Genomic DNA, 25,148 nt, shown 5'->3' with positions numbered 1-25,148 from the left:
TGATTGTGACCCCATCTTGATTTGTTTCACTTCCCAGTGGGTACATATTGCCAAAAAAAAAAAAAAAAAAGCTTGAAAGGGCAGGAACTACAGAGAATTTTCCAGTGAATATTGTTCCACTGTGAGGATTAAATTCACTTTCATCCTTTCACACAGTAAATAGACTCTCACATGTCTAGACTCCTTAATCTGGATAATTTCTTGGTTCGCTCTTTTGAGCATATCGCTTTCTGTTTCCTTTCTGAGATTCAAGTGAGATTGTCTGGCGTTTTTTTCTGTTCAAAATCCAACACAAATCATTTGTTTAATCAGCAGGACAACCTGGAAATTTTCACTCGGCGTTGTCCATCGGGATCCCCCAGGGCTGGTCCTTTGCTCCGTGCCACTGTACCACATGCTCAAATTGGCTTCAGTTGTGTCCTTTTCTTTTTTTCTCTTCCTTCCTAAGGTTTTTTTTTTTCCTATACTGCAACCATTTCTCTTGGTCTATAGTTCTGAATTTCTGCATGTGTGTTTCTATTCCAAAGACTTAAGAGTTGCTAGTTACCAATGGAGGCTAAAGATGTAGAAGAGAATTCTACCCTTATTTCTGAAGCTCTTTCTATGACTCTGTACAGGAAAAACAAGCTTATCATATAGGGCAGGGGTGTCAAACTCAATTTCATTGAGGGCCGCATCAGCATTGGGGTTGCCCTCGGAGGGGGCGGGTGTGTGCGGCCAGAGTGGGTGCAGCCTACTGGGTGGGCGTGGATGGAGTGGGTGTGGCCTACTGGGTGGGCATTGCCAGCTCTACATCGTTCGCGTCAAGGGTGCCTGTGGGGGCCAGGGCAGGAGTGGGACAGATCTGAGGGTCTCTGGCCGAAGGGGGTGGGACCGGGGCAAGTGCCAAGGCACGGTCCATTTCTTCATTCCTCACAAAGGGTGACACCTCCCCAGCATGCACCCAGAGGGTGGGGCCAACGCAACAGGGGCTGGTTCCTCACTGTTTCTAGACGGCCTTGTGCAGCTAAGACTGAATGCGTTTCAGCATAGATGGCCACCACAAAATTGTACATTGGCTCCCGGACGGCCTGGGCCAGGGCCAAGGCAGCGGGGGCCGTTCCCTCACTGTTTCCAGGATGGCTTCGTGGGCCACATGAAACCACTTCGCGGGCCGCATCCGGCCCCCGGGCCTTGTGTTTGACATGTCTGATATAGGGTCTCTTTAGGAGGCTGTTCCAGGACCCTGGCATTATGTCCTTGGATAATTAAATGTTTACATTGGCATTTGATAAAGCCAATTATGCCACGGAATGATCAATAAACGGCCTACACCTGATGCTTCTCTTTTCAGCCATTAAAATCAAGAGCTTATAAAGATCAGGTGCATGGTTTTAGATCAAGGGTGTCAAACTGCCGGCCCGTGAAGCCGTGCCCACCCCATTGCCGGCAATGGCAAAACCGTCCCGATACGTTGCGCGATGTGACGTGATGTCGCAAGTTTGACATGTCTGTTTTAGAACATGCCATTTTAAAAATATTGGAGAGCCAACCAACTGCAAGCAGTCCTCAATGTACGACCACAATTGAGCCCAAATATACTGTTGCTAAGTGGGACATGCGTCAGGCGAGTTTTGCCCCATTTTATGACCTTTCTTCACTACAGTTGTTAAGTTAGCAACACGGGTTGTTAAGCGAATCTGGCTTCCCCCCTTGACTTTGCTTGTCAGAAGGCCGCAAAAGGGGATCACGTGCCCCCCCCTGGGGACACTGCAACCGTCATAACTGCGAGTCGGTTAGCAAGAGTCTGATTTTGATCACGTTACCATGGGGATGCTGAGATAGTCACAAATGTGAAAAACGGTCGTAAGTCACTTTTTCCCATGCCGTTGTAACTTTGAACGGCCACTAAATGAACTGTTGTAAGTGGAGGACTACCTGTACAGGCCCATCTGTGAAGTCACTCAGTTCAGCCCAATTTGAAAGGTAGTGCAAGTAATTATCCACTTGGAAGATGAATGTACTTCCTTCCATTAATCCACTCAGATGCTTAACCAAAGATTTCCAGGGAACTGAGCTACTGATTCTCATTTTCATTTACATTCATGGTAGGAAAGATCCTTTCGTTGTCATCCGATGCCTTCTGAACTTATCCAGAAACGTAATCCCTCACAATATTGTCAGAGATTGCCCCAAATCTCAGGCAAAGATGTCTATGGAGATTCCCAGTCATCCAGGTCATGTTGTCCCAAAGGTGCTTTTTCAAAAGACAACTGAACTTTCTTCGTTTTTCCTTGAAGATGTTTTGCTTCTCATTCAAGAATGGTCGAGGGTGGAAGGATTTATATTCTTTGCAGTTATCTGGTTGTTAATACTCTCTCTGAGAATCATTGAAGCCACTTGGAGGCTGATCTCTGTCCACAGGGTTACCTGAGTGGTGCAAATGGGTGAGGGGCCTTCTTGGGACTGCTGAAAGGACTGTGTTGTAGACTGGAGATAGATGATGTCGTATCCCTCCCCCATGTCGTATCCCTCCCCCTCTGTTGAGAGGGGGCTGTTCAGTTTTGATCTAGACCAGGGCTTTTCAACTTTTCACCCACTGTACGTACCACTTTTAGGATATGGCAACATCCGAGTAGCACCAGTCGCCTAGCAAGGTGTCAAAAACTTGATGACCCAAAAAAAGGAAAAAAGTGATGAAGTACAGGTAGTCGTCAACTTACAACAGTTCGCTTAGTGACTCTTTGAAGTTACAACAGCACTGAAAAAAGTGCCCCCCAAGCCACAGACGAGCAAGACACCTGCCTGCCCACCCGGCGGCGCTCTTCCTCCTGTCCGAGGTTTTCATTGTTCTGAGCATTTGTGTTGAGGATTGGCAGCGGGGGTGGGGTGGGGGTGTTTGGTTTTTATTCCCCCCCCCCACCTGCTGGGTGGTTGCAGCAGGTTTTAGTCGCTTCACATGACCCTGGGACACTGTGACCGTCATAAATATAAATCAGTTGCCAAGCATCTGAATGTAAATCACAAGACCCTGGAGATGCAGCAACATTCCAGCTGGTTGGCGTGTCTTCTAGGCTCAGTAGAAGCGCCAGGATCAGCGCCGAGCTCCAGCTGGAGACTGGCGCTGATCCTGGCGCTTCCACTGAGCTCTGACAACCCTGTAGCTCCAGCCGTCTCTCGCTCAAGCTTGTGCAGTGCTGCCACTGGTTCAGCTCATTCCCCTCCCCCGCTACCACATTTCTAGGATGGTCGTGTACCACCTGCCAGGTGCTAATGTACCACAGGTGGTACCCGTACCACTGGTTGAAAAGCCCTGACCTAGACGACCTCTTTGACCCCTCTTTCAAACCAGCGGTCCTCTCTATCCAGAATGTGGACTTTGCTGTCTTCAAAATAGTGGCTTTTTGTCTTTCAAATGCAGGTGGATTTGCTGTATCTTGCCCTGATGGGTTCATTCTCCTGTGTTGTGCCATGAGCTTGTGAAGTGGTTGCTTTGTTTCCCCAGTGTACAGATCTGTGCGTGTCAAACTGCACTGTGCTGCACACACCACATTGTCTCTGCACATATCACATTGGATAACCAAGACTCTCCATGGACAAATCTGGAAGTACTTTATGGAGAAAAGGCACCCTACCACTCAATTATGGTCTTTTTCTCTCTTTCTCTCAATTTTCACTACAAAATACCGGTATGTGTTGCTGAGTTTAATGGATGGCCTCATGTGCCAAACATCCGTGGGCAGGGCTCTGTGTTTGCTTACTCAGACCTCCCACCGAAATCAGTGGGATTTCCTGAGTAAGCGCCTGTAGGAATTGCTCATCCTTTATTTCTTGAAGAAGAGAATAATTCTCACCCAGGGACTTTGTTTAATTAAGCATCAGATCTTATGGATCTGATTTATTTTAGCATTGGCTCAAAGTTTGGGGGCTGGGGGGGTCAAACAGTTTCGTTAAAAGCATGTGGTTCCAGCTAACCCAGTAGTTCTCAACCTTTTTAATGCTGCGACCCCCAACCGATCGTAAGTCGAGGACTACCCAACCGGTTGTAAGTCGAGGACTACCCAACCAGTCGTAAGTCGAGGACTTTCCCTGCCCGGGAGCGCCGCGCATGCGTGGTGCTGCCCCCTGCCCGGCCGAGGCATAGCTGGCAAATGGCAGAGACGGCGTAGGCCGACCACCAGCTGGGCCACCAGCTGGCCCAGCCCAAGGGAGGTAAGGCACCCGCCGGGCCCTATGCGTGCCAACAACCCTCCCTGTGCCCCTGGCCTCCCACCTCCCACCCGACCCTCTTTTATTTACATTTTTAGTAGTTGCTCAGCAGGGAGGGGTGGAAGCTTCCAGACAGCTCGCCTTCACTGCAGACAACTTGCAGCACCGTTTGCAGAATGGGACTTTTGGCGGGCTCAGCAGGGCAGAGACAGCCTGGAAAATTCCTATTGGCTTTTGAACGCCAATCGAATTAGACTCTATTCAAGAGAGCCTATTCTATTGGCTTTCAAAAGCCAATAGAATAAAAGGGAGTAGCACAGCTAAGGAAAAGGGGGGGGGGAAATGGCGGACTGCGTTGTTTGGCGACCCCCGTGAAATGGTCGTTCAACCCTAAATGGGGTCCCGACCCACAGGTTGAGAACTGTTGGACTAACCAATCGTAGCATTTCTAAGAATGTAAAATCCAGAGCTTGGGAAAAAAAAGATAAGAGACATAAAAAGTTTTCAATTTGTAGATAACATCGATAAAAAACAAGTTGCTTTCAAGTCGAGTTCATTTCCTAAAGACGTGCCCGGACAGATCTCTGCGTTCAGAATAACAGAATAAAAGAGTTGGAAGGGACCTTGGAGATCATCTAGTCCAACCCCCTGCTCAAACAGGAAACCCTATATCATGTCAGACAAATAGTCTCTTCTTAAAAACCTCCATTGATGAGGAAGAAAGGAAGGAAGGAAGGAAGGAAGGAAGGAAGGAAGGAAGGAAGGAAGGAAGGAAGGAAGGAAGGAAGGAAGAATAACAGAATCACAGAATCACAGAGTTGGAAAGGATTTTGGATCTCCGGCTCAGGCAGGAAACCCTATACCATTTCAGACAAATGGCTGTCCAATCTCTTCTTTAAAACCCACAACTTCTGGAGGCAGGTTGTTCCACTGGTTAATTGTTCTAACAGTCAGGAAATTTCAGCTTAGTTCTAGGTTGCTTCTCTCCTTGATGGGTTTCCATCCGTTGCTTCTTGTCCTGATACAGAAATGAGTTGTCAATGACTTTTTCTAGTCCTTTTATTTTCTTTCAATCTACCGATCTGGAATCACATGGTGAAATTCGGTCTGGTCATGTAGGTGCCTCGACATGCAACTAACATGACTTACAACCGCAATTCCCTCCCAATTGTGCTCGTAAGTCGAGGACTCCCTGTACCGAGCTGAGTTTTTTCCGAAGTTCTTTTAATTTTAAGTAGAAAGCCTGCGTGAAAATTGAGCTGAAGCACCCAAAGCAGAGTCTGATTCAAGCCAAATTCCTCTCTCGTTCTCACCATTCTTTCTAGACAATTACAGGTAAACCTTAGTGGTTGTCCAAAGTTACAATGGCACTGAAAAAAACATTTTTCACATTTACCCATGGTCACGTGATCAGAATTCAGACGCTTGGCAACTGGTTCATATTTATGATGGTCACAGCATCCCAGGGGGGTTACGTGATCCCCTTTTATGATCTTCTGACAAGCAAAGTCAAGGGGCAAAGCCAGATTCACTAAGCAACTATGTGGATAGTATAGGATAGAGTAGGATAGGGTAAGGTAGAGTAGGATAAGGTAAGGTAGGGTAGAGTAGGGTGGGGTGGGGTAGTATAGGGTAGGTAGGGTAGGGTACGGTAGGATAGGGTAGAGTACAATAGGGCAGGGTAGGGTAAGGTAGGGTAGAGTACGATAGGGTAAGGTAGGGTAGGGTAGAGTAGAGTAGGGTAAGGTAGCATAGAATAGGGTAGGGTATGGTAGGGTACGGTAGGGTAGAGTAGGGTAGGATAGAGTAGGGTAGGGTAGAGTAGGGTAGAGTAGGATAGGGTAAGGTAGGGTAAGGTGGGATAGAGTAGGGTAAGGTAGAGTAGAGTAGGGTAGAGTAGGGTAGGGTAAGGTAGGGTAGGGTAGAATAGGATAGGGTAAGGTCGGATAGGGTAGGATAGAGTAGGGTAAGATAAGGTAGAGTAGAGTAGAGTAGGGTAAGGTAGGGTAGGATAGGGTAGAGTAGGGTAGGGCAAGGTAGGGTAGGGTAAGGTAGAATAGCGTAGAATAAAGTAGAATAGAATAATAACTTTATTGTCACTTTGAATGTACACTAATCGGCACACATGAAAATGAAATTTTGTTGCATTCAGCTCTCAAAGGGTCACTACCTCCGATATACACTACATAAATATGACAATAATAATAATAAATAAATGCAGAATTATGCACACACCCACATATATTATATGACAGAGAGAAACACCACAGTCTAGTTCGGGTTATGTATACATGTGCATGGTGAGAAAAACGAATCTTGCGAGTTTACCAGACGGATGGCATAGGGAACAAAGCTGTTACAGAATCTGGTAGTCCTGCTATAAATACTTCAAAACCTCCTCCCAGAGGAGAGCAACAGAAACAGACCATAAAGTGGGTGTGTGGGGTCTCTTAACAATGCTTTGAGCTCTAAGCACACAGTGCTTGTAAGCAGCATCCTGAATTATTAGCATATCAACTGCCGAGATTTGCTTAACAACTGTGGCAAGAAAGGTCGTAAAATGGGGCAAAACCTGCTTAACAGATGTCTTGCTTAACAACAGAAATTTTGGGCTTAATTGTGGTCGTAAGTCAAAGATCTGTATGTTATAGGAATATCTTGAAGACATGGATGAAAGAGGATTTTGCTGTTTCTGAAGCTGAAACACGGCTTTGTGGGAGCTGGCTGGAAACTTCTTGAGAATCGTTCCTCCAACTTGTGGAATTAGATCTTATTTGAACCACATTGTGCAATGGCAGTTATTATTTTATGGGCTTTATCCCCTCTGTTATTTGCAGGTTACCCTGGATGGATCCCGTTACATGAATGGTGCCTTTTATGACTGATTCCCATTTTGCATTTTTGAGTTGAGTTGCCTGTGGTTTTGGGGTTACTGCTCTGGACTTGCTATTTAAAAACCTCCTAAGGGTAATTTATCACAATTTAGGATCGGAGTGGAACAGGAGAATGCAACTGCTACCCACAGTAGGGCAGACCAAGCGTTCATTTAATCTATCATCCTGTCTATAAAAGCAAGCCATAACAGACATTTACACCAGAGTGAAAGAATGATGCATTCACTCGTTATTTACTCCCAGACGTGAGCAAGCGAAATACTCAGGAGCGTATTTCAAATGGATTTGTATGTTCTGTTCTGTCAGACTAACAAGCTTGGAAAGTTCAAAGGCCATCCTTCAAAACTAAAACAAGGTTTTCTTCACCCATTCCCACCCAGAAATGTTTTGCAAGCGCTCTCTTTAAAGATTCCACAGTTTCTTGAGTAGTTGACTTCTCCCTCTTCTAAGTACTGTTTCCTCATAATTGAAACTAAGAATATATAGTTTCTCCTTGTTCTCTCTCAGTCCCATCCTGGTTGTTTCCTTCCAATCATCTATACTTTTCAGGGCGTGGGTTTTTTTTTTTTTTTTAGAAAGTGAAGCCCATAACTCTCTAAATTAACAACTGGAATTCAAAATGATTAAACTTGCAGATGTTTCTTCAACAGAAGGGGTTGACTGAAGATGTCTAAGCTTGGACACTAAGATGGTCAACCTTTTTTTTAGCACTCGGAAGGAAGATATTCAGAAAACCCTGGTTATAAGCCAATCTGGGAAATAAAACAATAATTTGAAAAAGAGACAATAGCAAACCATATATTTGTGACTGTCGAAAAACCCACAACCTTTCTTAGAAACATCTATGTCATTAGCAAGAGTCAGACTTAATTTGAAGGAAAGTATACTTTATTATTTTCTTTGTAAAATCAGATATCTTTATTAGGGTTGTTCACAGTCAGCTAGATGGTTAAACTGGATTTGGTCTTTTTATCCAATTATCCAGTCCTTCCCAACAATCTGAGGTAGGCAGATGTTATTCTTTGATGGTGTTGCAGATATTGTCATAGGATGGAAGTTGTTCCCGTCAAGCTGCCTTTTGCAATTGACCGATGGGGATTTTGTCAATTTCGAGGGTGTTCAAGTGATGTTCCAGATGTTTTGGGACTGTATTCAAGGTACTAGTTAGTATGGCTCATCACATCGTCATCCAGATGTTTAGACTAGATTTGGCATTTTTGTCCCTCTATTGAGCCCGTCCAAAGAACATGGGATAGGGAAATGTTATTTGATAGCGTTAAAGGTCTAGTCCCAGGATGGAAGTTGTCCCAAATCAAGCTGCCTTTTGCAATTGACTGATGGGAATTTTCTTTTCTGATGATGTTCAAGGGATGCTCCAGTACAAAAAACAGTACAAACTGTCGTCTTCCTCCTCCTTCTTTTTCCTTCTTCTTCTCTTTCTTCCTCTTCCTCCTCCTCCTCTTCCTCCTCCTCTTCCTCTTCTTCTTCTTCCTCCTCCTCCTCTTCCTCCTCTTCCTCCTCCTCCTCTTCTTCTTCTTCTTCTTCCTTCTTCCTCCTCTTCTTCTTCTTTTCTTCTTCTCCCTTCTTCTTCCTTCTTCCTTCTTCCTCCTCCTCCTCTTCCTCCTCCTCTTCCTCTTCTTCTTCCTCCTCCTCCTCTTCCTCCTCCTCTTCTTCCTTCTTCCTCCTCCTCCTCCTCTTCTTTCTCCTCCTCTTCCTCCTCTTCTTTCTTCCTCCTCCTCCTTCTTCCTTCTTCCTCCTCCTCTTCTTTCTCCTCCTCTTCCTCCTCCTCTTCTTTCTTCCTCCTCTTCCTCTTCCTCCTCCTCCTCCTCCTCCTCCTCCTCTTCTTCTTCTTCTTCTTCTTCTTCTTCTTCTTTCTTCCTCCTCCTCCTCCTCCTCCTCCTCCTCCTCCTCCTCCTCCTCCTCCTCCGTTCTGGAGCACCGGGAGAGAAGGCAACATTATATATCTGCATCTCTTGGATTTTCTAATCCAAACTAAACTTTTCTCAGGATTCTATTTCAGGCTTCAAGTCCAAGTCAGCCTCATTTGGTTTCAGAACTGTCCGTTCTGACGTACGTCCACTTACTGCACTTTTTCTTGTGGCTTTTTGCCAAATTAGCCAGGATTTTCTGGTATGTTTTTTTTTTCTTTTCTTTTGCTTTGTCTTGCATAAAGAGGGAAGGGGGGGGCTTGCCTTGGGTGATTTGTCGGCCCCCTCCTCCTTTTCCATTAAGACTTCTCCCAGGCTCCGTCTCTCTTTCCTGCTGCCAACAGAATTCAAATCATAACTTTTACACTCAAGGTCTGCTGTGCCAGAAAGGAAATAGAAAGATCAACAAATCAAGCCTACCTTTTTTTTTCCCTCTTCCTTCTTTCTCTGCCCACCCCAGCACAACTCACAATCTCATTGTCCCCTTCTTGCTGTTGAAGAGGGGTCAACCTATTCTCCAAAATACCTGAAAGCAGGACAAGAAACAACAGATGGAAGCTAATCAAGGAAAGAAGCAACCTAGAACTAAGGAGAAATTGCCTGACAGTGATGACAACAGTTAACCAGTGGAACAGCTTGCCACCAGAAGTTGTGGGTGCTCTAACACTGGAGGTTTTTAAGAAAAGACTGGACAGCCATTTGTCTGGAATGGTATATAGCAGTGGTGGCGAACCTATGGCACGGGTGCCGGCGGCGGCACTCGGAGCCCTCTCTGTGGGCACACGTGCCGTTGCCCCAGCCTCGCCTCCCCCCATGCCCCCCTCCTCTCCAGCAGCCCCCCTGAAAGAGAGTCGCCCCCAAGCGTGGCCCACACGGAGCAGTGCAGCCAAGGACATGGCAGCCAGGCAGCGTAGACAAGACTCTGCCCTCACATCCCATCATGCACAGTTGACAGTGCAGGGCGCGGGCAGAAGGTGTGACTGCCATACTGCTGCTGGGCTGCCTGGGCGATCTGCGGCGGGTTGAAGTCCACGAGTCATAAAAGGTTGCCTACCCCTGCCCTAGGCCGCTTTATGACTCGTGGACTTCAACTCCCAGAATTCCTGAGCCAGCATGGCTCAGCTTGGAAACCTCTCCCTTTTCCCTCAGCATGGCTGGCTCAGGAACTCTGGGAGTTGAAGTCCACGAGTCATAAAGTAGCCTAGGCCTAGGCCAGAGGTAGGCAACCTTGGCTCTTTTATGACTTGTGGACTTCAACTCCCAGAATTCCTCAGCTAGCCATGCTGAGGAGAAGAGGTTTCGATGTTGGCTCAGGAATTCTGGGAGTTGAAGTCCACAAGTCATAAAAGAGCCAAGGTTGCCTACGCCTGGACTAGAAGATCTCCAAGGTCCATTCCAATTCTGTCGTTCTCTTATTCCTCTTAACTCAACCTTTTTCTTCTGGACATTGCTCTAAGAACTTGGCCCAGCCTTTTCTAAGCTTGTGAACCCAAGAGGTTTGCTCTATCTCCCATCCTTCCTGGTCAGCACTGCCGACGGCTTGCCTAGGGTAGGTCTTCTGGGCACCTTATGGGGCATCTCCTAAGGGTGATCGGTGCCCAAAAGTGATTCAGTATACAGTTGGAGATTCACCTTGCTGTTGAAGAAGGAGATCCGTCTTAGTCTCCTCATCTGCCAGACCATCCATTTCCCTTCCCAGATGTAGGGGGGGGAACCCCCACCCAGATGTTCAAAGGCCATAGCTGAAGACTTAAAGTGGTCTTCCCACCCAGAGGACCCCCCCCCCAGCTCCTTTAGCTTCAGCTCTGGCTGCCGTTTCCCCCTTCAACCTCCCCATGCTCTCTCTCTCTCTCTCTCCTTCGCCTTCCCGTCTCGTAACCGGGCCCCCCTCGACCTCCCCCCTACTCAACCCGGGTGTTTTGTCTGCATTAGAGCCTTTAAAAAAATAAATAAATAAAATAAACATCTCGGCTGGGGGAGGGGAGCGGATAAAGGAGGAAACCCACTGCAGAAGAAGCCGGTGGGTGGCGTGGCTGCTCCTGCCTTGCTTGCTTATTCTCGGATAGCATGCTCGGAGCCCGGAGGCGCACGGCGGCTCCCCACTGCATTGCAAACAGCGCGCGCGCGCGCGTGTGTATGTCTCTCTCTGTGTGTGTGTGTGTCTCTCTCTGTGTCTCTCTGTATGTGTGTGTCCCTCTGTATGTGTGTGTCCCTCGCTCACTGCATGTCCGAGGGAGCTTCCGTGTGTCTGGGGCGCGCCAGCTGTGCAAGATGCCTCTTGCCTTGAACCACCTCTGGAGCCAGCCCGGGAGGGACCGTTAAGAGGGAGAAGAGATGCGCCCGGCAGACTCCGGGGGAAGGAAGGAAAGAAGGAGGCGAGGAAGGGCTGCGTCTGAACGCTAGCAAAGCTTCCCCCCCCCCCAGGATGCTGGTTTCTGCTCCCCGTTAGGCCCCGAGGCCTGACTTGAGCTGGACTTGAACGCGATGCTTTCTGGCCAGGGGGCCAGTCTGAAGCGCTGAGGCTGCCCGCCGGCAGAGGTGCGGAAGCGGGGAAAAAAAAAAAAAAAGGTAACGTCTGCCTTTTGTTTCCAGAAATGGGGAGAGGGGCCGTGGGTAACGCGCGGCGTTTAAAGAAAGCGGGCCGAGATCAAACTAGGCAGAGGATGGAGCCGGCTGGAGAGATCATCTTGAAACAAAAAAAAAAAAGGGGGGGGGAAGAGGTTCGAGCAGAACGAAGCTCTGGGCTTCCCCTTCTTTTATTCCGAAACGCGGCGTTGCGAGGGGTCGGGGAGAGGTGGCTAGAGGGACTGGGCTGTGTGTGCGCCTGTGTGTGTGTGTGTGTGTGTGTGTGTGTGTGTGTGTGTGTGTGCGCGCGCTAGGGTGGTGGTGATCGGAGGAGGGGAGAGAAGAAAGGATGCCTGGGCTGGTTTCATTCAGACAAGGCTGCCTGCCCTCTTGCCAGGCTCTGCTAAAGATGGACCTGCGCCTTCCCGGTTCTTAATGGCTGCTGCTTCGGTGTGGGAGAGAAGGGAGAGCCTCGCGCGCACACTTTCATTTCTCCCTCCAGCGATGCCCCTTTGCTGAGGCTGCTGCGGCTGCAGAAAAAAAAGTTCCTCCGCGTTTGACAAATCGCCCCGTTTTCCCTTCTTCCCCCGTTTATATTTATTTATTTATTTTTTAAAAATTGCAGTCTGCCTTGCCTGCTTCTCTCACCCGGGCTGTTAAAAAAAAAAAAAAAAAAAAACAACGTGTCTCGCAAATTGCATCTCTCCCAAACGTGCTGCGAAGCGTGTTCGCTGTTGGGCGGCAAAGGGAGAAAAATAGATCAGCAAAAAAAAATTTTTTTCGAGGGAGACAATCGCTTCTATTAATAGCCCAGGCTGCGTTTTAATAATAATAGCATGCTGCCGCCACCCTATACACGCGCCCTGGGTCTGCTGCAAGAAAAAGGATATTGTATAAATGAGTAGATCTAATCTAGGAAGGAAGGAAGGAAGGAAGGAAGGAGATGGGACTGAGAGGAAGGAAGGAAGGAAGGAAGGAAGGAAGGAAGGAAGGAAGGAAGGAAGGAAGGAAGGAAGGAGATGGGACTGAGAGGAAGGAAGGAAGGAAGGAGATGGGACTGAGAGGAAGGAAGGAAGGGAGATGGGAAGGGAAGGAAGGAAGGAGAGAAGAGTGAGAGGAACGGAAGGAAGGAAGGAAGGAAGGAGAGGAAGAGGAAGAGGAAGGAAGGAACGAAGAAGGAAGGAGATGGGACTGAGAGGAAGGAAGGAAGGAAGGAAGGAAGGAAGGGAGATGTGACTGAGAGGAAGGAAGGAAGGAAGGAAGGAAGGAAGGAAGGAAGGAAGGGCTGAAGAAAGAAGGTAAGGAAGGAAGGAGGAGGAAGGACTGAGAGGAAGGAAGGAAGGAAGGAAGGAAGGAAGGGAAGGAGATGGGACTGAGAGGAAGGAAGGAAGGAAGGAAGGAAGGAGATGGGACGAGCGGAGGAAGGAAGGAGGAAGGAAGGAAGGCAAGGAAAAGGAAGGAAGGAAGGAAGAAGGAAGGAACTGAGAGGAAGGAGGAAGGAAGGAAGGAAGGAAAGAGATGGGACTGTCTGAAGGAAGGAAGGAAGGAAGGAAGGAAGGAAGGAAGGAAGGAAGGAAGGAGGAAGGAGATGGGACTGAGAGGAAGGAAGGAAGGAAGGAAGGAAGGAGATGGACTGAGAGGAAGAAGGAAGTGAAGGAAGGAAGGAAGAAGGAGGAAGGAGATGGGACTGAGAGGAAGGAAGGAAGGAAGGAGGAAGAAGAAGGAGATGGACTGAGAGGAAGGAAGGAAGGAAGGAAGGAAGGAAGGAAGGAAGGAATGAGGAAGGAAGGAAGGAGGGGAGGAAGGAAGGAGAGGGGAGGAAGGAAGTGAAGGAAGGAAGGAAGGAAGGAAGGAAGGAGATGGGACTGAGAGTAAGGAAGGAAGGAAGGAAGGAAGGAAGGAGATGGGACTGAGAGGAAGGAAGGAAGGAAGGAAGGAAGGAAGGAAGGAGATGGGACTGAGAGGAAGGAAGGAAGGAAGGAAGGAAGGAGATGGGACTGAGAGGAAGGAAGGAAGGAAGGAAGGAAGGAAGGAAGGAAGGAAGGAGATGGGACTGAGAGGAAGGAAGGAAGGAAGGAAGGAAGGAAGGAGATGGGACTGAGAGGAAGGAAGGAAGGAAGGAAGGAAGGAAGGAGATGGGACTGAGAGGAAGGAAGGAAGGAAGGAAGGAGGGAGGGAGGGAGGGAGAGAAGGGAGGGAGGGAGGAAAGGAAGGAAGGAAGGGAGAGAGATGGGAAGGAAAGAAAAGAAGGGAAAGAGATGAGAGGAAGGAAGGAAGGAGGTGGAGAAAAAAGGAAGGAGGGAGAGAAATGGAGATAGGAATGAAAGGAAGGAAGGAAGGAAAAGATAGATAGATAGATAGATAGATAGATAGATAGATAGATAGATAGATAGATAGATAGATAGATAGATAGCAAGGCAGACAGTTTCTTGCTGAGATTTCCAAAGTGACAATGACTTGCCATCTCTACCTTTGGCAGCTTCACAAGGAACTCTAAATCACCCTCAGCTGTCTTATGTTTAATTTATGTTCACATTGGAGTAGCTTCCTACTCTCAAAGCGTCTGGGGAAATGTGTTATTTCAGTTTATGCCAATTTTTCTCAGTCTGTTCCTTTCCTAACCCCACCATCCATTAAACACCAAAGGGAGCTCTACTCTATTACTGTGTATGAATGGGTGATTATTATTATTTTTTTTCTCCCAGTACTACGGAGAAGCAAAAAGCTGGCTAAGTATTCCCTGAATTGCTGACTTTACACTAATTTAATCCACAGCTGCTGATTGTGGCAATATTGCCTCTACTAGGGAAGTGTGTTTGTATCTTTTTTTTTTTTTTTTACTTTTTCTGGCAAAAGTTACCTATTCCAGAAAACAGACTCCACATTATTTATGTATCACTTGGAATACAGTACAGGTAGTCTTTGACTTACAACAGTTCATTTTTCACTTCAATTCTAGGCCCAATTGTGGTCATAAGTCAAGGACTACTGAAAATTCAACTAAAAAAACAACAACCCCATTGTATTGCTTAAAACTGACACACTCGGGCGTACACATACAATTGTATGTGCAGTTTTGGAAGATGTTGCATTATGGCAATGAAAGCAAATTTTCCTAATAAAAATTATGGCAGGCCAACACTATGAAAACTCTCAATTTTAGTTTTATAATAATGCAACCTGTTCCAAGCTAAATCTGTTTAGGTGATTTCATGGTCCAAGGCTGGGCAAAACATTGGCACTGAAAATAATTCTCCTACAGCAGTGAAATGATTTGTGGGAAGGATTATTTGTTGGTTTGCTCAAATCTTTGGAAAGGGCTTGACCAGGACTGATGATGTTACATAGTTGGGTAAATGAAATATCTGCAAGAAAACCTGCAAGCTCAGAGAGCATCAAGGTGCCCTCATTTCAATCCTGTTCTCCTTTATTAGAACTTGATACGTTTGAGGTCTTATTCCATCCTGTGAATGTTGCAGCTGAGATGCAGAACATTGCTCTGCAGTGAGCAATGATCTTCGGCAATAGGAATAACAAAATAACAGAGTTGGAAGGGACCTTGGAGGTCTTCTAGTCCAACTCCCTGCTCAAGCAAGAAACCTTATACCATTTCAGACAAATGGCTGACCAGTTTCTTCTTAAAAACTTCCGGTGTTGGAGCATTCACAGCTTCTGGAGGCAGGTTGTTCCACTGGTTAATTGTTCTCACTGTCAGGAAGTTTCTCCTTAGTTCTAGGTTGCATCTCTCCTTGGTTAGTTTCCATCCGTTGCTTCTTGTCCTGCCTTCAGGCGCTTTGGAGAATAGCTAGACTCCCTCTTCTTTGTGGCAGCTCCTCAAATCCTGGAATACTGCTATCATATCACCTCTAGTCCTTCTTTTCATTGTACTACTAGACATACCTAATGAAATTAGGTATATCTAATATGTTAGGTCAAGATCAGAAATGAGGAGGTGATAAGCCGCCTGAGAAAGTCAAGGAAAATCATCAAAACAATTAAAAAGCAAAAATTAGAATATTTCGGACACGTGATGCGACACCCAGAAAAATACGGCATACTCCATTTAATCCTCCAGGGAAACATGGAAGGCAAACGAGGTCCAGGCAGAAGAAGAACATTGTGGCTTCAAAATCTAAGGGACTGGTTTGGACAAAACTCAGCAGCACTTTTTTGTGCGGCTGCTGATAAAAACAGGATCGCCAACATGATCGCCAATGTCCGATAACGGATATGGCACAAGAAGAAGGTATTAGACATACCTAATAATGAGACTGTGTCCTTAAAATGACCATGCCCAATTCCCTATGGAAGAGATATTTAAAAGGGTGGTCCTTCTAACCACCCATAGATGCATCCTGCAACTTTTATGAAGTTAGAAGCCCTAAGTAAGCATATGTTCATAATCATCTGAGATATGTTGGCAAGCATGAAACTGGACTGCTGCAGTTCTTCCATGGAAGCGTTGAAAAAAAATCAGTCACAATAGTCATTCATTCCTTAGTGTTTCATTAGTTATTTAATTAGAGACAGATTGATACAGAAATAACAGGAGCCACTCTTAGTTAAGAACAGGGGGTATTGCTATAGTGACAATGATCAGCCAGGATCTCTTGCACGGATCCCTGTATGTTTCATAAATGTATTGGATAAGATAGCCTTTATTGTCATTTTTTAGTATGAGCACACTGGCCCATATTAAAATGAAATTCTCTTGCCTGCTCTCAAAAAAAAGTATATATCTACCCATACACATACATAACCCACATATACACATTCTATATACATACATACTGTATATGTACAATGTCCATTTTGAATACATAGTGGAAAGTGTTGCTGAGCAATGAATATTGTTCATTGAGGACAATGAATGAACAATGGGTTAGACTGGCAACAAAGAACAGTAACTTTTAGATTCTGTTTTGGATTTTAACGATTATAAACAAAACTAGAAGTTTCTGGAGAAGCATTGTTTTGGGATAATGACATGTTAGCACTGTTTCTTTAAAAGCTGCTGTTTGTCACCATACAGTGTAACTTTTTACACTTTCACCTGTGGCTTTTGTAAACATCCTGTAGTCTATGTTTATTTACCCTGAAACTGCAGGAATAAGAATTGAACTATTCATTATTGAACAGTCTTCCATAATTGCTCGTAATCCGATTTACTGTTCTCCATTTGGGTTAGGTAAAAGATTAGAAGACATACAGAAGAAGGTATATGGCAGGGGTAGGCAACCTTGGCTCTTTTATGACTTGTGGACTTCAACTCCCAGAATTCCTGAGCCAGCATGGCTCAGCTTGGAAACTTGCCCTTTCCCCTCAGCATGGCTGGCTCAGGAATTCTGGGAGCTGAAGTCCACAAGTCATAAAAGAGCCAAAGTTGCCTACCCCTGGTATACGGTGTAGATAGACCCCGACATATGATCACAATTGAGCCCAAAATTTCTGTTGGCTAAGCGAGACATTTTTAAAGTGAGTTTTGCCCCATTTTACGACCTTTCTTACCTCAGTCGCTAAATGAATTGCTACAGATGTTAAGTTGTTAAGCAAATCTGGCTTCCCCATTGACTTTGCTTGTCAGAAGGTTTTGCTTAGCAAGTGTCTTGCTTACCAACATAAATTTTGGGCTCAGTTGTGGTCATAAGACAAGGACTGACTGTATCCATTTTAGGTTCTCTGATATTAATAACCAGTTAATTAATACCCTGTTAGTTCCTTAACACAGTGTATCAGGGAAGCTGAGGGTATCTGGGAAACACCACGTATCTTACACACTTGGTGGCTAGTTGGAGAATCAAATGCAGGCTAACAATTTGTGGCTAAAATTCGGGTGGAATTAAGGTAGTAATAGTTTGACGTGCATCCTTTATTACCTGCAGGCTCTGCCAAACACCACACTGGATCCAGAAAATAATATGTTCTGTGCATCTCGTCAGGGGTCTTCAAACTTGGCCCTTTTAAGATTTATGGACTTCAACTCCCAGAAATCCTTAGCCAGGTATGCTGGCTGAGGAATTCTGGGAGTTCACAAGTCATTAACGGGCCAAGTTTGAAGACCCCTGATCTAGATGGTGTGGTTAGTTTACAGTTTTGTCAGTCAGAAAATTAAGTTTGCTAAGTAAACTATGATTACTTTAACTTCAGGAAACTGTGTCCTGTGATCGTGGCCAGTGAAAATAAGAATACACATCAAACATGGGTGTCACTTTAAGCAACTCAGAGCTAGGAGTAGCACATAGGTTTCAAGAGATAACCTACTTTCTGAATGCAGGTACTGCTTGACTAACAGTCATTCATTTAGAGACCATTTAGAGTTGCAGCAGCAAAAAAAGTGATTTATGGCTGTTTTTCACACAGGTTTTTCACACTTGTAGTATCCTATGATCGAAAGTCAGGGGCTTGGCAACCACTATCTATTTAGTTGCAGCATCCCAGTGTTATCCCATCGGTGACCTTTCCAGATGGCTTGTCAATGGGGGAAGGACTGCTTAAGGCAGGGGTCTTCAAACTTGGCCCTTTTATGACTTGTGGACTTCAACTCCCAGAATTCCTCAGCCAGGCACAAGTCAAGGAAGCTGGATAAAACAGGCATGAATTTGGAGCTTTGGAAGGAGGGAGTGAGGTGGATGGATTTATTATGGGTTGACTGTATCCATGTTGGCTGCCATCGGAAGGTGCAAGGCGTGGAAACGTTATCCTGCCGTTTGATCCTGTATTTCTTTTTCGAAGAGCCGTTCTCTAAAATTTCAGTCATTTTTGAAAGACGCTCAAACGGTCGCCTTAAGCAAATACTGTTGGGTTCCTCCTTCCTGACCAAAGCAGATTGTTTCTACCAACGTTATTTTGAAAACCCGATTCAGAGAAGATTTTATAGGCTTTGATTCCGCAAACTTTTCTGGAGGGGCAGGTTCTGCACCCTCTTTTTTAAAAAAATAATCTACAATATTTGGGCTGAGCAGGGAAAAGCCTCCCAACTGGTGAAAGCCGAGTCAGATGCCTTTAAAGCAGTGGTTCTCAACCTGTGGGTCGGGACCCCATTTGGGGTCGAACGACCATTTCACGGGGGTCGCCAAACAAGGCTGTCCACCATTTTTTCCCCCTTTTCCTTAGCTGTGCTACTCCCTTTTATTCTATTGGCTTTTGAAAGCCAACAGAATAGACTCTCTTGAATAGAGTCTAATTCTATTGGCTTTCAAAAGCCAATAGGAATTGTCCAGGCTGTCTCTGCCCTGCTGAGCCCGCCAAAAGTCCCATTCTGCAAACAGTGCTGCACCAGTTGAGTAGTCCTCGACTTACGACCGGTTGAGTAGTCCTTGACTTACGACCGGTTGGGGGTCACGGCATTAAAAAGGTTGAGAACCACTGCTTTAAAGAAAGATAAATTTTTTCATGTGTTTGAAAGCTAAGCCCCTTAGTTTAACTAAATTCACTGCAGGATTGAGAAAAGCAGCACATTGCTTTAATTAAAACAAAGCAATGCGTTTACTAAAGGCCTTTTTTTTTCCTTGCAAAAAAGGTTTGCAGTCTGAAATCTCCAGGATTCAGATTTGTTAGCATTGCAAAAGTAAGAGAGAGGAAGGTGGTTCATAAATTTGACCATGTGAATCAATCTTCCTGCAGCAAGTGGGTTTTTTTTTTTTTCTACAAAGCTAAGCTATTTTTCTCATGAACAGCAGGATAATAGCAATAGCAACTGCACTTAGACTTATATATCGGACTTACGGCCAATGCAGCTTCCCCAGAATCACGTGATGCAAACTCAGATGCTTGGCGACCGACTCGTATTTATGACGGTCGCAGCATCTGGGGATCACATGATCTCCCCCTTTGGTGAACTTCTGACAAGCAAAGTCAACAGGGGAAGCCATGTTCACTTAACAACCGTTTTACTAATTTAACCAGCGCAGTGATTCACTTACCAACTGCGGCAAGACAGGTCGTAAAATGAGGCAAAACTCGCTGAACAAATGTTTCCGCTTAGCAACGTAAAATTTTGGGCTCCGTTGTGGCCGTAACTTGAGAACTACCTGTGCAGGGGAAACAAAAGAATTTGCTCTCTTCCCAAACGCCTCTGATAAGCACATAGTTTCCTACTGCCGTTTGTTAAATAAAAGTAGATGAAGCATGAAAAGCGCCCCATCATTCAAATGCTTCCCCCCCCCAGAATGTCTTATGAGAAGCCATCATGATAAACAACATTTACACTTCATTTAACCAAGGTGAAGGTATCATTCCAGCTAAGAAGCCTGAAGGAACTCTCTTAGCTGTCAGAGTGTGAGCTGATCTACAAGGAGTTGCCAATGCTGCTTTAATTAAGTGTGTACAGTACACACACACATACACACAAAGAGAGAGAGAGAGAGCACACAGAACTGCCTTCTTGCTAGACGAATTCAGATATTTCCATAGATACTTTAATAGAGGGATGATTTAACAGGAGGTTAACCAGCAATTTTAGAATAGAATAGACCTGGAAGGGACCTTGGAGGTCTTCTAGTCCAGCCCCCCGCTCAAGCAAGAGAACCTATACCATCTCAGACAAGTGACTGTCTAGTCTCTTCCTAAAAACCTCCAGTGATGGAGTGCCCACGATTTCTGGAGGCAAGCTGTTCCACTGGTTAATTGTCCTCACTACTAGGTACTTTCTCCTTAATTCCAGGTTGCTTCTCTCTTTGATCAGTTTCCAACCATGGTTTCTTGTCCTGCCCTCTGGTGCTTTGGAGAATAGTTTGGCCCCCCTCTTTTTTAAGTGTATATTTTCCATCTTTTCCAGGTTACAGTTTGGGACATTTCTAGCAAATATTTGGCACTGTAGACAAGATCCAGGGGTCAGGCACTAAGTTGGCTAAATATATTGTGGAGCAAGGCATAACAATTGCCGTCTTTTTGGTACGGCCCTTAGTTAAGATACAGGGCAGCCATTTGTAAATGGGATTTTAGAGCTTTATACTGAGGTTACAAGTAGCTAAAAAGAAAAATAGCTTCCTTGTGCCAATAGACAAAATATGTGAGTTGCAGCGTGTTATAATAATATAATAATAATAAAGTTGGAAGGGACCTTGGAGGTCATCGAGCCCAACCCCCTGCTCAAGCAGGAAACCCTACACCATTTCGGACAGATGGCTGTCCAGTCTCTTCTTAAAAACTTCCAGTGTTGGAGCATTCACCGCTTCTGGAGGCAGGTTGTTCCATTGGTTAATTGTTCTAACTGTCAGGAAATTTCTCCTTAGTTCTAGGTTGCTTCTCTCCTTGCTTAGTGTTGATTTTGTTGAGACCTGCAAGATATGCCTCCTTGAAAGTTTTAAGACAGGCAGATCTTAAAATAACCTAGATGTGGACTGTATTAGAACCTGTATACCAGGGGTCTTCAAATTTGGCCCTTTTATGACTTATGAACTTCAACTCCCAGAATTCCTCAGCCAGCATAAAAGGGCCAAGTTTGAAGACCTCTGATCTAGGTTGACATAACGATTCTCTCTAGCCTGAGAAATGATGGTTCTTCATTAGCTTAGTTCAGGGGTCCTCAAACTTGGCCACTTTAAGACTTGTGGACTTCAGCTCCCAGAATTCTTCAGCCAGGCATGCTGGCTGAGGAATTCTGGGAGTGGATGTCCACAAGTCATAAAAGGGCCAAGTTTGAAGACTGACCTTGGGCCAATCTCCCAAAGTTTCATTATGATTGTTATTGTGAGGGGGGGAAGGAGACACCTGTGTATGCTTTTTTTGATACTTTAAAAGAAAACCAGGATGTGGATATGACTACAATAAAATTTCCCTTGAATCTAACTACATTCCCGTAAAGAAACATCCATGGAGTTTCTTAGCAGAGGTATGGAAGTGATGTCATTACTTTCTGAAGGAATGGAAATTTTTTTTGTCATTTTTGCAGCTACAATTCTCAAATTTTCTCTTGGTCTCTCCTCCAAGTACTAACCAGATCTAGCTCAGCTTAGCATTTGAAATAGACCAGGGGTCTTCAAACTTGGCCCTTTTATGACTTGTAGACTTCAACTCCCAGAATTCCTCAGCCAGCATGCCTGACTGAGGAATTCTGGGAACTGAAGTCCACAAGTCATAAAAGGGCAAAGTTTGAAGACCCCTGAAATAGACATTCCCATCTGCTGTGATTCTCTGTCACTGACCTTTTAAGCAAGTAAAATTGCAAAACATTAGCAGGGATAACTTCACGCAGTTATAATCAGGATATAAAACCTCCTTCTCTTCTTTTTAACAGAGCTTTTTAAAAAAGTCTTGCTATGTGATATCTCTTGCGTTCGTGCCATTATTTTAATAGAGACCTTTCAAGGGCCTTATATTGAATATTGTGGCTCTCCCTCTCCTGCCCCCTGGGCAAAAGTAATTTTAATTACCAATAATATCCTGTTATCATTAGAACAGTAGATTTGGTTTTCCTGAATCTAACCAACTTTCTCGAGTTGAGAAACTTGGAAGCCAGCAGTAAAAAAAAAAAAAAAAATACTTTTAATTTGGGTTAGCACATTTTGGAATTATCAGGTGCTGAAGCCTGAATGAGATAAGGAAATATGGGGTCATTGCAACTATGGCTGTGGAAGGAAACATTGTGATTAGACATAACAGTTGTGTTTTGCAGTCTGAGTAGAAATGTCTCTGGAGATTCTCAGTCATCCAGGACATGTTTGACCCATAGGTGTTGTTTTTTTTTCCAAAAGGCAACTGGACTTTGTTTTCCCTTGAAGACTTTCACTTCTCATCTAAGAAGCCTCTTCAGTTTTGATTGAACTCCATCATCTTTCACCATTCAGCCAGAAATGAAGAAGCTTCTTGGATGAGAAGGGAAAAATCTTCAAGGGAAAAAAAAGTCCCAATTGCCTTTTGGAGAAAAAAGCACCTGTGGGACAGTCTTAAGTCAGGGGTAGGCAACCTCGGCTCTTTTATGACTGGTGGACTTCAGCTCCCAGAATTCCTGAGCCAGCCATGCTGAGGGGAAAGGGAGAGGTTTCCAAGCTGAGCCATGCTGGCTCAGGAATTCTGGGAGTTGAAGTTTACGAGTCAGAAAATGGTCTAGGCCTAGATCAGGGGTAGGCCACCTTGGCTCTTTTATGACTCGTGGACTTCAACTCCCAGAATTCCTGAGCCAGCCATGCTGAGGGGAAAGGGAGAGGTTTCCAAGCTAAGCCATGCTGGCTCAGGAATTCTGGGAGTTGAAGTCCACAAGTCATAAAAAAGCCAAGGTTGCCCACCCCTGGTCTAAGTAGAAAGATACTGTATCTGGCATTTCTTGTGGATAAGCCAGGAATTCAGCATTTGCTCTGTTTCTGAAGGCAGAAGAAAACTAATAATGGCTTCTCTGCCATCCTCTTTGGAGTGAAAAGAACAGGAAATGCTAATCACATTGCAAAAAACGGCGAAGGTGAAATGATTAAAAATTATAGCCTGGTCTCCAAAATTGTTGAAAGAGGCAGGAAAATCAGTCATGTCACGTGATATATTCATTGAGTGGGACAAAGGGAAGGTGATGAAATCAGTTGCCTGGAAAAATAAATAGATCAGAATAGAGTTGGAAGGGATCTCAGAGGTCATCTAGTCCAACCCCTGGACAAGAAGAGACCTTATACAATTTGAGATAAGTGGCTGTACAATCTCTTCTTAAAAATCTCCAGTGATGAAGCACCCACAACCTCTGAAGGCAAATTGTTCCACTGGTTGATTGTCCTCACTGTCAGGAAGTTTCTCCTTAATTCCAGGTTGCTTCTCTCTTTGGTCAGTTTCCAACCATTGTTTCTTGTCCTGCCTTCAGGCTTTTTGGAGAATAGGTTGGCCCCCTCTTCTTTGTGGCAGCCTCTCAAATACTGGAATATTGCTATCATGTCCCCACTAGTCCTTCTTTTCTCTAGACTAGCCAAACCCAATTCCTGCAATCATTCTTCATATATTTTTGTCCCCAGGCCTTTAATCATCTCAGTTGCTCTTCTTTGCACTTTTTCCAAAGTCTCAACATCTTTTTTGTAATGTGGTGACCAAAACTGGATACGGTATTCCAGGTGTGGCCTTATAAGGATTTATAAAGCGGTACTAATATACTTCCTGTGAATCTTTAATGCAAAGACGAAACAGTAAGTGGGCTACCGAAGGCATCCAGAATGGGCATTTCATAAAGCAAATGACTTACTGCAGGAATCTCCAATCTTACCAACTTTACGACTTGTGGACTTCAACTCCCAGAGTTCCTCAGCCAGCCATGCTGGCTGAGGAATTCTGGGAGTTGAAGTCCACAAGTCATAAAGTTTCAAAGGTTGGAGATTCCTGGCATACTGTATGTTCATTGTCCTTGGCACGTTTTGAAGCCTGTTTTGTAGACACGAATCTTGAAAATGTATTAGCTATTTTTAGGCAGCAATGTAGCTCTGGTTAGATAATCATCAAACCCAGTGTTGATACTCTGGGTAATGAAAAACCATGCCAGCCAAAGGGCCAAAGCAAAGCGTTGCTTCGCAGCTCTTTTCACATTTAATGAAGTTGTGTTTAATAGCACACCACAATACCTTTCCTTTTTTTCTTCATTTTCGTTTACTCGTTGGAGGGTTTTCTATTAATGCAGTCCTTCAGCTAGTGCAACGGTAGGCAACCTTGGCTCTTTTATGACTCGTGGACTTCAACTCCCAGAATTCCTGAGCCAGCCATGCTGAGGGGAAAGGAAAAGGTTTCCAGGCTGAGCCATGCTGGCTTAGGAATTCTGGGAGTTGAAGTCCACCAGTCATAAAAGAGCTAAGGTTGCCTACCTCTGAGCTAATGTGTGAAGTGTGGCTGTTGTGGCCCACGAATGACGGAGGTCTGGGTCCATCAGATCAGAGTTCAGATCTTACCCAGACCCCTGCTACGCTCTCCAAATAATGAGCTCCAAATGTGGATTCTTCACTACTCCTTCCTGACACCATCCACTCCACCCTGGCCAATACAGGTAGTCCTAGACTTACAACAGTTGGTTTAGTGACCGTTTGGAGTTACAACGGCACTGAAAAAGGTGACTTATGACCGTTGCAGCATCACATGATCAAAATTCAGCCACTTCGCAACTGACTCATATTTATGACGGTTGCAGCGTCCCGGAGTCATGTGATCCCCTTTTGCGACCTTCTGACAAGCAAAGTCAAGGGGGGAAGCCAGGTTCACTTAACAACCGGGTTGCTAACTTATCAATTGCAGTGATCCACTTAACAACTGTGGCAAGAAACGTCATAAAATGGGGCAAAGCTCCCTTAACAAATGTCTCACTTAGCAGCAGAAATTTTGGGCTCAATTGTGGCCGTATGTTGAGGACTACTTGTATTTTCCTCTGTTTATCCTCTGATCCTGAGGGTGGGAATGGAAAGAAGGAGGATCCAGAACAACGGTAAACAGGCAAAGATGAGAAGAACCTGGGAACAGAAGAGTAGGCCGAAGCCTGGAAAGGTCCTCCATTAGTGCCGGCTTCTTCTGGATTGTTCTGTGTACATTTAGGCTGTGTCGTTGGAAGCCATCCCAAATTCCTCCCTGTTTCCCTCTTCAGTAGCAAAGACAGTGGGAGTCATGTAAGGTGGATGCCCTCAGC

The 25,148-nt window shown here is 45.2% G+C and overlaps 1 protein-coding gene across 6 annotated transcripts in view; it reads left to right on the top strand.

Annotated features, from left to right (window-relative positions):
* FRMD4A (FERM domain containing 4A) overlaps positions 1–25,148 on the top strand; it is a 451,440-nt gene that overhangs the window by 270,840 nt on the left and 155,452 nt on the right. Inside the window, exon 1 of one of the 6 annotated variants that reach the window (XM_039357564.1) lies at positions 10,979–11,578. The exons of the other annotated variants lie outside the window; for them this stretch is intronic. The gene's annotated coding sequence lies outside the window, so the exon portion shown is untranslated. Of the gene's footprint in view, positions 1–10,978; positions 11,579–25,148 lie in introns of those variants that run through there. 6 annotated transcript variants of the gene reach the window in all.

Source organism: Crotalus tigris, unplaced genomic scaffold (genome assembly GCF_016545835.1).
Source record: "Crotalus tigris isolate CLP2741 ecotype Arizona unplaced genomic scaffold, ASM1654583v1 scf7180000018925.3142382, whole genome shotgun sequence".
NCBI classification, from domain to species: domain Eukaryota; kingdom Metazoa; phylum Chordata; class Lepidosauria; order Squamata; family Viperidae; genus Crotalus; species Crotalus tigris.
This window is presented reverse-complemented; position numbering and strand designations above follow the sequence as displayed.